General features: G+C 41.4%; 1 pseudogene; it reads right to left on the bottom strand.

Moving 5' to 3' along the window:
- Positions 1-10,163: 10,163 nt before the first annotated feature.
- Positions 10,164-10,935, bottom strand: LOC133753727 (single-strand selective monofunctional uracil DNA glycosylase-like; annotated as a pseudogene).
- Between the last annotated feature and the right edge of the window lie 226 nt (positions 10,936-11,161).

Here is an 11,161-nt window from a genome sequence, read left to right as displayed (position 1 = left end):
TGGACTAGTGCGATGGCATTGGTACATGCCATCTTGATGGAATTGTGTTGGAATCCCCTGGCACGTTTCTAACTCCACCATTTGCGGCCAGTCCGATTGAGCATGTTCCAAATTGTTCATCTCCTCCCTCTCTTTTTCCACTCTTAGATTTAACAGGGATCACTTTTCAGTTAAAATTTAAACACCTAAGAATAATTGTGTGTTAATTACTGAGTTCAACCAATAGTACTAGAACAACAACAATAACAACAAATACTAAAATGGATAAAGTATTACATTGTACATCTAAAGTCAGGACAGGAGCTGATCAGTTCATTGTTGCTTATAGTGTCCATTTCACTTAACAGGTTTCCCCTTTGGCACTCAGTTGTCACCGATCAGGGAAAACAAATGATATTTTTCTCTTTGGGTCTGGCTTAATTCACTCAGCATGATGTTTTCCAGATTGCTCCATCTTGTTGCAAATGACTGGGTTTCGTTGTTTCTTACTGCTGTATAGTATTCTATGGAGTACATGTCCCATAATTTCTTTATCCAGTCTACTGTTGATGGGCATTTGGGTTGGTTCCAGGTCTTAGCTATTGTGAATTGAGCTGCAATAAACATTAATGTGCAGATGGCTTTTTTATTAGCCAAATTAATTTCCTTTGGGTAAATTCCAAGGAGTGGGATGGCTGGGTTGTATGGTAGGGTTATGTTCAGGTTTCTGAGGAATCTCCAGACAGACTTCCATAGTGGCTTAACCAGTTTGCATTCCCACCAACAGTGGGTTAGTGTCCCTTTTTCCCCACATCCTCTCCAGCATCTGTTGTTGGTAGATTTCTGAATGTGAGCCATTCTCACCGGGGTGAGGTGGAACCTCATTGTGGTTTTGATTTGCATTTCTCTGATTGCTAGTGATCTTGAACATTTTTTCATGTGTCTGTTGGCCATTTGGATTTCCTCTTTTGAAAAATGTCTATTGAGGTCCTTGGCCCATCTCTTTAGTGGGTTGTTTGTTTTGTTGTTGTGGATTTTCTTGATTTCTTTGTAGATTCTGGTTATCAATCCTTTATCTGTAGTATAGTTTGCGAATATTTTTTCCCATTCTGTTGGTTGCCTCTTCACTTTCCTGACTGTTTCTTTTGAAGTACAGAAACTTCTCAATTTGATGCAATCCCAAATGTTGATTTTGGTTTTGACTGCCTGTGCTGTTGGAGTATTTTCCAGGAAGTCTTTGCCTGTGCCTATATCTTGCAGGGTTTCTCCAATGCTCTCTAATAATTTGATGGTTTCAGGTCGTAGATTTAAGTCTTTAATCCATGTTGAGTGGATTTTTGTGTAAGGTGATAGGTATGGGTCTTGCTTCAAGCTTCTGCACGTGGAAATCCAATTTTCCCAGCACCATTTATTGAATAGACTGTCCTTATTCCAGGGATTAGATTTGGATCTTTGGTCAAATATAAGTTGGCTGTAGATGTTTGGATTGATTTCTGGTGTTTCTATTCTGTTCCATTGGTCTATCCATCTGTTTCTGTACCAGTACCATGCTGTTTTGATAACAACTGCCCTGTAGTATGTCCTGAAATCAGGTATTGTGATGCCTCCGGCTTTGTTTTTGTTGTACAGGATTGCTTTGGCTATTCGAGGTCTTCTGTGTCTCCATATGAATTTCAGCATCGTTTTTTCTAGGTCTGAGAAGAAGGTCTTCGGGATCTTAATGGGTATTGCATTGAATGTATAAATTGCTTTTGGGAGAATAGACATTTTGATGATATTGATTCTTCCAGTCCATGAGCATGGAAGATTTCTCCATTTTTTGGTATCCTCTTCTATTTCTTTCTTTAAGGTTTTGTAGTTTTCATCGTAGAGATCTTTAACGTCTTTGGTTAAGTTTATTCCAAGATATTTGATTGTTTTTGTAGCTATTGTGAATGGGATTGATTTTAGAAGTTCTTCCTCAGCCGTGGCATTGCCTATGTATACAAAGGCTGTTGATTTTTGTGCATTGATTTTATATCCTGCTACTTTGCCAAACTCTTCGATGAGTTCCAGCAGTCTCTTAGTAGAGTTCTTTGGGTCCCCTAAATAAAGAATCATATCATCTGCAAAGAGGGATAGTTTGAGTTCGTCCTTCCCGATTTGTATCCCTTTAATTTCTTTTTCTTGCCTAATAGCTCTGGCCAAAACTTCCAGAACTATATTGAATAGCAGTGGTGAGAGAGGGCATCCCTGTCTGGTACCAGATTTCAGTGGAAATGCTTCCAACTTTTCCCCATTCAATAGGATGTTGGCCGTGGGTTTTTCATATATTGCTTTGATTGTATTGAGGAATGTTCCTTCCATACCCAGTTTGCTTAGAGTTTTCATCATGAAAGGGTGTTGTATTTTATCAAATGCTTTCTCTGCGTCTATTGAGAGAATCATATGGTTTTTCTTCTGCAGTCTGTTAATGTAGTGTATTACGCTGATTGTTTTGCGAATGTTGAACCATCCCTGCATACCGGGGATGAATCCCACTTGGTCTGGGTGGATGATCTTTCTGATGTGTTGTTGCATTCTATTGGCCAGAATTTTATTGAGTATTTTTGCATCTATGTTCATCAGGGATATTGGTCTGTAATTCTCTTTCAATGTTGCGTCTCTTTCTGGCTTAGGAATTAAGGTGATGGTGGCTTCATAGAAAGAATTTGGGAGGATTCCCTCTTTTTCGATTGCTCTGAATAGTTTGAGAAGAATTGGAGTTAGTTCTTCTCTAAATGCCTGGTAGAACTCAGCAGTGAATCCATCTGGCCCTGGGCTTTTCTTTGTTGGGAGGGCCTTTATTACTGTTTCAATTTCTGTGTCAGTTATTGGTCTGTTTAGGTTTTCTATGTCTTCCTGGCTCAATTTAGGGAGGTTGTATGTGTCCAAGAATCTGTCCATTTCTGATAGATTTCCCTGTTTGCTGGCATACAAGTCCTTGTAGTAATTTCTGATGATTCTTTTTATTTCTGTGGCGTCTGTTGTTACGTTTCCCATTTCATCTCTGATCCTATTGATTTGGGTCTTTTCTCTTCTTTTTTTAGTTAGTTGGGCCAATGGGGTGTCAATTTTGTTTATTTTTTCAAAAAACCAGCTCCTCGTTTGGCTGATTTTTTGTAATGTTTTTTTGGATTCAATCCTGTTGATTTCTTCTCTGATTTTAATTATTTCTCTTCTCCTACTGGGTTTGGGTTTGGCTTGCTGCAGATTTTCTAGATCCTTGAGATGACTTGAAAGCTCATCTATTTGGTGCCTTTCCAATTTCTTGATGTAGGCACCTATTGATATAAACTTTCCTCTTAACACTGCTTTTGTTGTATCCCATAGGTTTTGGTATGTTGTGCTGTTATCCTCATTTACTTCCAGAAAATTTTTGATTTCTCTTTTAATTTCTTCTATGACCCATAGTTCATTCAGGAGCATGTTGTTCAATCTCCATGTGTTTGCACGTGCTCTAGGGATTCCTGAGTTGCCAATTTCCAATTTCATTCCTTTGTGGTCTGAGAAGCTGCATGGTATGATTCTAATTCTTTTGAATTTGCTGAGACTTGCTTTATGGCCTAGTATGTGATCAATCCTAGAGAGGGTTCCATGTACTGCTGAGAAGAATGTAAAGTCCTTAGATGTAGGATGAAATGTTCTGTAGATATCTGTTAGATCCATTTGGGCTATAGTGTCATTTAAATCTACTGTCTCCTTGTTGATCTTCTGTCCTGTTGATCTGTCTATCTCTGAGAGTGGAGTATTGAAGTCCCCCAGTACTATTGTATTGGGGTCTAAGTCTCCCTTTAAGTCCCTTAACAAGTCTTTTAAATAAGCTGGTGCCCTATGATTAGGTGCATATATGTTGATAATCGTTATATCTTCCTGTTGAATGGATCCCTTAATCATTATATAGTGCCCCTCTTTGTCTCTCCTAACAGTTTTTGTGGTAAAGTTTATGTTGTCCGATATTAAGATGGCTACGCCCGCTCTCTTTTCATTTCTGTTGGCGTGGTATATCTTTTTCCAGCCTTTCACTCTCAGCTTGTATGGATCATTGTTGGATAGATGGGTTTCTTGTAAGCAGCAAAAGGATGGGTTTTGTTCCTTAACCCAGTCAGCCAATCGGTGTCTTTTAACTGGACAGTTCAAGCCATTAACATTCAATGTGACTATTGAGAAGGAGTAACTTTGCCCTGCCATTTGCCAAAGATATTTTCTAATATCTGGTTTGAGATTCCTGTGATCTTTTGCTGTGAGGTTTCCTTCCTTTAACTTCTTTCATATTGGTGACCGTGTTTCTGTGTTTCTGTATGTAACACATCTTTAAGCATCTTTTGCAGGGCTGGACGAGTGGCGACAAATTCTTTCAATTTCTGTTTGCTGTGAAAGGTCTTAATTTCACCTTCATTCACAAATGAGAGCTTTGCAGGATATGATATTCTGGGCTGGCAGTTTTTCTCTCTTAGTACCTGGGCTATATCTCGCCATTCTCTCCTGGCTTGTAGGGTTTCTGATGAGAAATCAGCTGTAAGTCTAATTGGAGATCCTCTGAGAGTAATCTGGCGTTTCTCTCTTGCACATTTTAGGATCTTTTCTTTGTGTTTCACTGTGGTGAGTTTGATTACGACGTGTCGTGGTGAGGATCTCTTTTGATCATGTTTATTAGGGGTTCTCTGAGCTTCCTGTACTAGGATGTCTCTGTCCTTCTCCAAACTTGGGAAATTTTCTGCTAGTATCTCACTAAAAAGGCCTTCTAATCCTTTCTCCCTTTCCATGCCTTCAGGAACTCCTAGAACCCGAATGTTAGGTTTTTTAATAGTATCCTGTAGGTTCCTGACAGTATTTTTTAGATTTCTGATTTCTTCTTCTTTTCTTTGATTTGACTGTTTCCTTTCCTGTTCTCTGTCTTCTAATTCCGATATTCTCTCTTCTGCTTCACCCATTCTGTTTTTAAGGCTCTCTAATGTGTTTGCCATTTGATCTATTGTGTTCTTCATTTCATTGTGGTTTTTTGTCAGTATCGCGAATTCCTGCTCCATTAGTTTTTTCATTTCATTTTGATTCCTCCTTAATATTTCATTTTCACGGGAGAGATTTTCTATCTTGTCCATTAAGGATTTCTGTAGTTCAAGAATTTGTTTTTGAGAATTTCTTAATGTTCTTATCATAAATTTTTTGAAATCTGTATCTTTCATTTCTTCTATCTCATAATCTTCATAATCTTGCATTGGCGTGTCTTGTTCACTTGGGGGCGTCATAGTGCCTTCCCTGTCCTTGGTGCCTCCGCTTCTATGTTTCTTGCTTGGCATGTTAGAGATAATTTGTGGTGTTTTTGTTTTTGTTTTTTTCTCTCGTTATACTATGCCTCTAAGTGAGCTGTCTGCTTTGTTGGAGCCTTAGGGGCTGTGATGGGTGTGGCCAGAGAGCTATGCTTGTTTCTTCAGGTTTAAGGCTGTGTAAAGAGCAACTCTCCCAGATTTCTCACTCACTTGCTCCTTGCTGGCTCGCTCTCTCTCTCTCTCTTTTTTTTTTTTTTTTTGACTCAGTTGGGAGTGGGGTTGAGTGTAGTTGAAATCTGGCCTTTGTGAGTATTCGTTTGATCTACCCCTGGGACCATCCACAGAGATTATGCAGCCCTCAATGTGTTCTCCAGTTTCGCTAAAGATACTGAGTTTGGCTGAGCTTTACATATGTAAATTCGCAGTGTTCTTTGTTTTGCTTGGTGAGTGAAGGGAGAGGCCTCTGTTCCCCCTCCCCCCAATGTCTCGGACTTCTCAGGTCTTTGTCTTACCCTCCTCCTCCGTTCCCGCGCTGGCGAGATTCTGAGGCTCTGGCTCCTCTCTCGCCGCTGCCACTCGGCTCCTCTCGGTTGGTTTTCCACGCGGTGGGTTCCCTGTAAGTCCTCTGTGTCTCATCCACGAGATCCGGAAGCGTTTCCTCTGCAGTTTTTTTCTTGAGTCTTTTCCTGAGGCTACAGTAATTCCACTTTTATGAAAGTTTATTTTCCCAAACTAAGGCACACGTCCTCACTATCCGCCATCTTTATTTCTTCATTTCTTTGTGAGGATTTGAATTACCATCTTATCTCATTTCATTTATGTCTGAAGGACATACTTTAGTATTTCTTGTTTGTAAGCCCTATAGCTTAAATTCTTCTATTCCTTGGTTATTAGTTAATGTTGTCATTTTTATTTCTAAAAATTTCATTTGTTTATTTTATTTATAAGGAAAGCACAGAGAGAAGCAGATAGAGGGATATAGATATAGGTGCTAGCTAGATATGCATATATAGACAGAGAAAGATGTCTCCTCAACTGGTTTACTTTTCAAATACTAGCAATAGGCTGTTTTTTTTCTTCTTCTTCTAAGACTCACTTTAAACATATTTTTTAAAGATTTATTTATTTGAAAGTTAGAGTCACACAGAGAGGAGAGGCAGAGAGGGAAAGAGAGAGAGAGAGAATCTTCCATCCGCTGGTTCACTCCCCAGTTGGCCGCAACAGCCAGAGCTGTACAGATCCAAAGCCAGGAACCAGGAACTTCTTCTGGGTCTCCCACGTGGGTGAGAGGGCTCCAAGGACTTGGGCCATCTTCTACTGCTTTCCCAGGCCATAGCAGAGAGCTGGATTGGAAGTGGAGCAGCTGGGTCTCAAACCAGTGCCCACATGGGATGCCAGCACTTCAGGCCAGGGTGCTAACCCGTTGTGCCACAGTGCCAGCCCCAATATTTGAACATTTAAAATACAGTTCCCTGGGCTGGCGCTGTGGCGTAGTGGGTAAAGCCACCGCCTGCAGTGCTGGAATCCCATATGGATTCCAGCTAAGAGTTTGTAAAGGCCCTTAGGAGCAACTCAGTCTTCATATTTCTCTTTTAAACCTTATGATCATCCTCTTTTTTTGCTTCAGGCAAATAAAATGTTAAACAATTGCAACTGAATATTATCTAGAAGTATTCTAGAGATGAGGCTATTTGCACTGAGTGTTCTCTGAGTCACATAAAATAAAAATAAACTTGGAGAATGGAGCTTTTTGAGGAGTTACCAAACAGATGAAATTTTGACAGTTCTCCTTGGATGTGTTTTCTTGAGAAGCGTCAAACTTAATGAGCGTTAAACTCCTCAAGTGGCTGCTAGACTTTTGGTTTTCTGACTACTCTGTTTGCAAAGCTGCATTTTTTTAAGGCTTGTATGAAGAAAGGAAGAGGGAGATAAGAATGAGAAATCTCAAAATGCCTCAAAGCTCCCCTAAATTCTTAGGTTCAGCTTTTTTTTTTTTAAAAAATTGCTCCTCAGATTTCTGTAAGCTTTTGATTAATTGTCAGAGTTCTGATAAACTGGATTTAGAGTATTTCTGCTAGCTTTCTCATTAAAGTTTTCAGTGGTATCGTTGATCTGGAGGAAAAGATTTTTTGTGGCCCTTATTCTACCACTATGGAAGTGCTTCTTTTAGATTGAACTTTTGAAGTTTAGACATTTCTTAAAAGAATCAGTAGAGAGTGACATCAGCAAGATGTTGCAATAAAAATTCCTAGGTCTTTTTTCTTTCTATTCATAAGACTAAATGTCTCTGTTAGGGGCTGGTGCTGTGGCACAGAGGTAAAGCCATCACCTGTGGTGCAGGAATCCCAGGTGGGCACCTATTGATGTCCTGGTTGCTCTCCTTCCAATGTGGCTTCCTCCTAATGGCTGGAGAAAAGCAGTGTAAGATGACCCAAGTGCTTGGGCCCCTGCTAGCCATATGAGAGTTCTGGAGAAAACTCCTGGCTCCTGGCTTTAGCCTGGCCCAACCCTGGCTGTTACAGGGAAGTGAACCAGTGAATAGAAGAGCTCTCTTTGTCTCTCCCTCTCTCCCTGTAACAATGACTTCGAAATAAATAAATAAATAAATAAATCTTTAAAAATGCCTCTCTGAGAAATCCATAAACAGTTAAAAGTTTCCTGGGCCCCTGGTGAATGTGAATCCAACTGCACTTAAGCCCAGTAAGAAAATCTGTATTCTCAGAGAGCAAAAAGTGCACCAGAGTCTGCAATATAAGAGATAGACGCTAGGTGGAGCGCCAGTACCTCAACTTACTACAGCATAGTAGAAGCTTCAGTACTACATACAGACACCAGGCGGAGCTCCTGAGTAGAAACAGCAAACATCTTCCGTTAAATTACACAGACTGGCTTGGAAGGATGCCATCCCCCAAGTGTTTAACAGTCTTCTGAATTTCTAATTGAGTTGAAGTTTGAAAATTTTCCCCACAAGAAACTAGATCAAAAAATTTGAAAGAGATAGTTTATTTTTTAAATTCTGAAATATCAACAAAAAAATTTAAAAACACACAAAACAGGGAAAACATGAGGGTATTTAATGGAACAAATTAAATCCCCAGAAACTTATTTAAAAAGAACAGAGCTTTATTTATTATGAAGAAATAATTCAAAATTAGCATGATAAGGATGGTCAGTGAGTGAGAACAGACCATATATAGACAACTAAATGAAATCAGGAAAATAATTCTTGAACAAAATGACCATATCAGTAATGGATGAGATAGAAGGTATGAAGAAACAAAACAGACTCTGTAACTGAAGAATATAGTAACTACGTTGAAAAATCCACTAGAGAAACCACAATAGTAGACTTGACTGGCAAGAAGAATCAGTGAACTTGAAAATGAGAATTTTAAAATAACTCAGAAGAGGAGCAAGAAGAAAAAGGAATGATGAAAATGAAGACAGCTTAAGGGACATATGGACACAATCAAGCAGAAAACCATACAAAGTGTAGAAATTCCAGGGGGAGAAAAAAGAAGTGATGAAGAGAAAACAAACCTATTTGAAGAATAACAGCTGATAATTTCCCAAATCTGAGGAAAGAAGTGGACATGTAAATTTAAGAAGCTTAAAGAACTCTAACTAGGACAAAGCCAAAGAGACCCATACTGAGATATAATCAAATTATCAAAAAGTCACACAGAGATTATCTTGCAAGCAGCAAGACAAAAGCACCTCATCATGCACAGGGGTATTATCATTAATCAGCAGATTTTCCAGCAGAAACCTTGCAGACTAGAATGAGTAAGGTGAAATATTCAAAGTACTAAAAGAAAAAAAAGTCTACCAAGAATGCTATATGCTTTTGTTTATCTTTCCACATAAACAAAAGCTGAGGGAGTTCATTACCATGCTACCTGCCTTACCATAAATACTGAAGGGAGTTGCTGGAGTCAAAGAGAAATGATGATAAATCATGCCTTCCTGGTGAAGGCATGTATACAGAAAAATATATAACCCTGTGAGATTTTCATCAGGCTAGGTTTTTCATAAAGTCATTGGTCCAGAGCAGAGCCAGAATCTGCCCCTCACCCACAGTAAGGTCTTCAAAGCAGAGAAAGACTTTTGTTGTAGTGCAGGGGGTGATTCCCCCAACCCAGGGGCAAGAGAGCCAAGAGCTGAGTGTATAACCAGCATCCCATATGCCACACCTGTGCTAGGCCCTGCTAACTCTTCTCTCAGTTATTCTTCACATCAGGCCCAGGAGGTAGGCATCTCCATGTTACAGACAAGGATCTCGAGTCTTAGAGAGGCTAATTCATTTGTCCATCATAAAGTTCTTAAATTCCAAAGCCGGGTGGAAAAATCCTAGTCTTCTGACTTTCCCACTCTGCCGTATCAAATTTTCCCTGTGACCCAGCCTCAGCCTCTCACAGAAAGTTCACTCTTAGCATCCTTGCTATGCTGTGAGGAAAGATATCATCTGAAGGAAGCTATTCCATAAGGATGGGGAGTGAGCCTGGCAAGATGTTCCCTCTGAGACAGCAAATGTGACCTTAGAAGTCACTGTGTAGGTCCCTCTCTGCTGAATGGAAGATCCCACAGAAACGAAGAGGTAGAGCAGTCTGCAGGCACCACAAAGAATCTGCTGATTCCCATGGAGTCAGAGCCCATGAGACAAAAGAGGCAAAGCTTAAAGGAAGGTGAAGAGAGCCAAGAATCAGGAGCATGGAGACTAGCGTCAAAACTTCTGTCACAGCTCAGCTGACAGTCCAAGAGATCAAAGACCATGTTTGCTGGTGACAGGAAGCTCAGGAAGGTTTTGCCTCTCCAGTCCAGGAGATGTGCAGCCTTGTGCTTGTGCAAAAATAACCTGGGGGCCCCGAACATGTCCTTCATCAGGCCGAGGGGCACTTATTTCTTTAGCAGTGGCAGCAGCCCCAACCCAGTCTCTCCTTAGCCACTGCCTCCTAGCCCCTGTTGACCTGTGGGTTACAGTAAGAGGGGTGCAGGAGCCCCTCTGTCTAGACTTCTGGCACCAGGTCTTCCAGAGGCCTACTGCTCTGCCAGCTGTTCCACTCCCATCACCACTCCAGCTGCACCTGCTGGCAGAGGGCCCCATTGCAGACCCCAAGAAACTGTTCTGGCTGCTTTGGTGGGCAGCTCTGTAGAAGTGAAGTTGCACCAGTTGGGAGCCAGGAAGGGCAGAGGACACAGATTGTGGAGGAAGCAGCGATGGAAAAAAGACCTCAGGCTGTGTGCAGAGGTTGCAGAAAAAGTCCCAGAATTGGGCATCACTCGCCTCTGACTGTGGGCATGCCAGTCCCAGCACTGGTCGCTTAGGATGCTCCTGTGCAGGGATCAACATAGGCCTCTGGCTGCCCAACAAGACCCAGACCAGTCTGGGCCTGCCAATAGATCCTGGACTCACGCCCAAGAAGAGCACTTCCTTAGATTCCTGGCAGTAGGGTGGCAGGTAGCTACGATGTGGCACCCATGCATACTCCACAGGACTGTAGATGATGTCCATGGGCTCTGAAAACGGTAGTTGGCTCCACTCAGTGCTGAGCCAAAGCTTTTCCTCCAGAAAGCCCTCAGCTGAGCTCCAAAGGCAGGGCTCAGGCTTCATCAGGACACCTGCAGGCTCATGGAGGGAGCCCAGTGGGAAAGCCTGGGGCCCAGCCATGCTGTCACCAATCCTTCAAAATGTAGCTCAGATCATCTTTTTGGCAGCAGGCATTGTGATACAGTAGGTCAAGCCACGGCTTTAGGTGTCTGCATCCCATATCAGAGTATTAGAGTCCTGGCTCCTCAGCCTCCTATCAATCCAGTTTCTGCTGGTGTGCATCCTAAGAGGTGGCAGATGATGGCCCAAGTGCTTGGGCCCCTGCTACCAACATGAGAGAGCAGGA

The sequence above is a fragment of the Lepus europaeus genome, chromosome X, assembly GCF_033115175.1.
Source record: "Lepus europaeus isolate LE1 chromosome X, mLepTim1.pri, whole genome shotgun sequence".
NCBI classification, from domain to species: domain Eukaryota; kingdom Metazoa; phylum Chordata; class Mammalia; order Lagomorpha; family Leporidae; genus Lepus; species Lepus europaeus.
The sequence above is the reverse complement of the archived record's forward strand: the minus strand, read 5'-3'. Positions and strand labels throughout refer to the sequence as shown.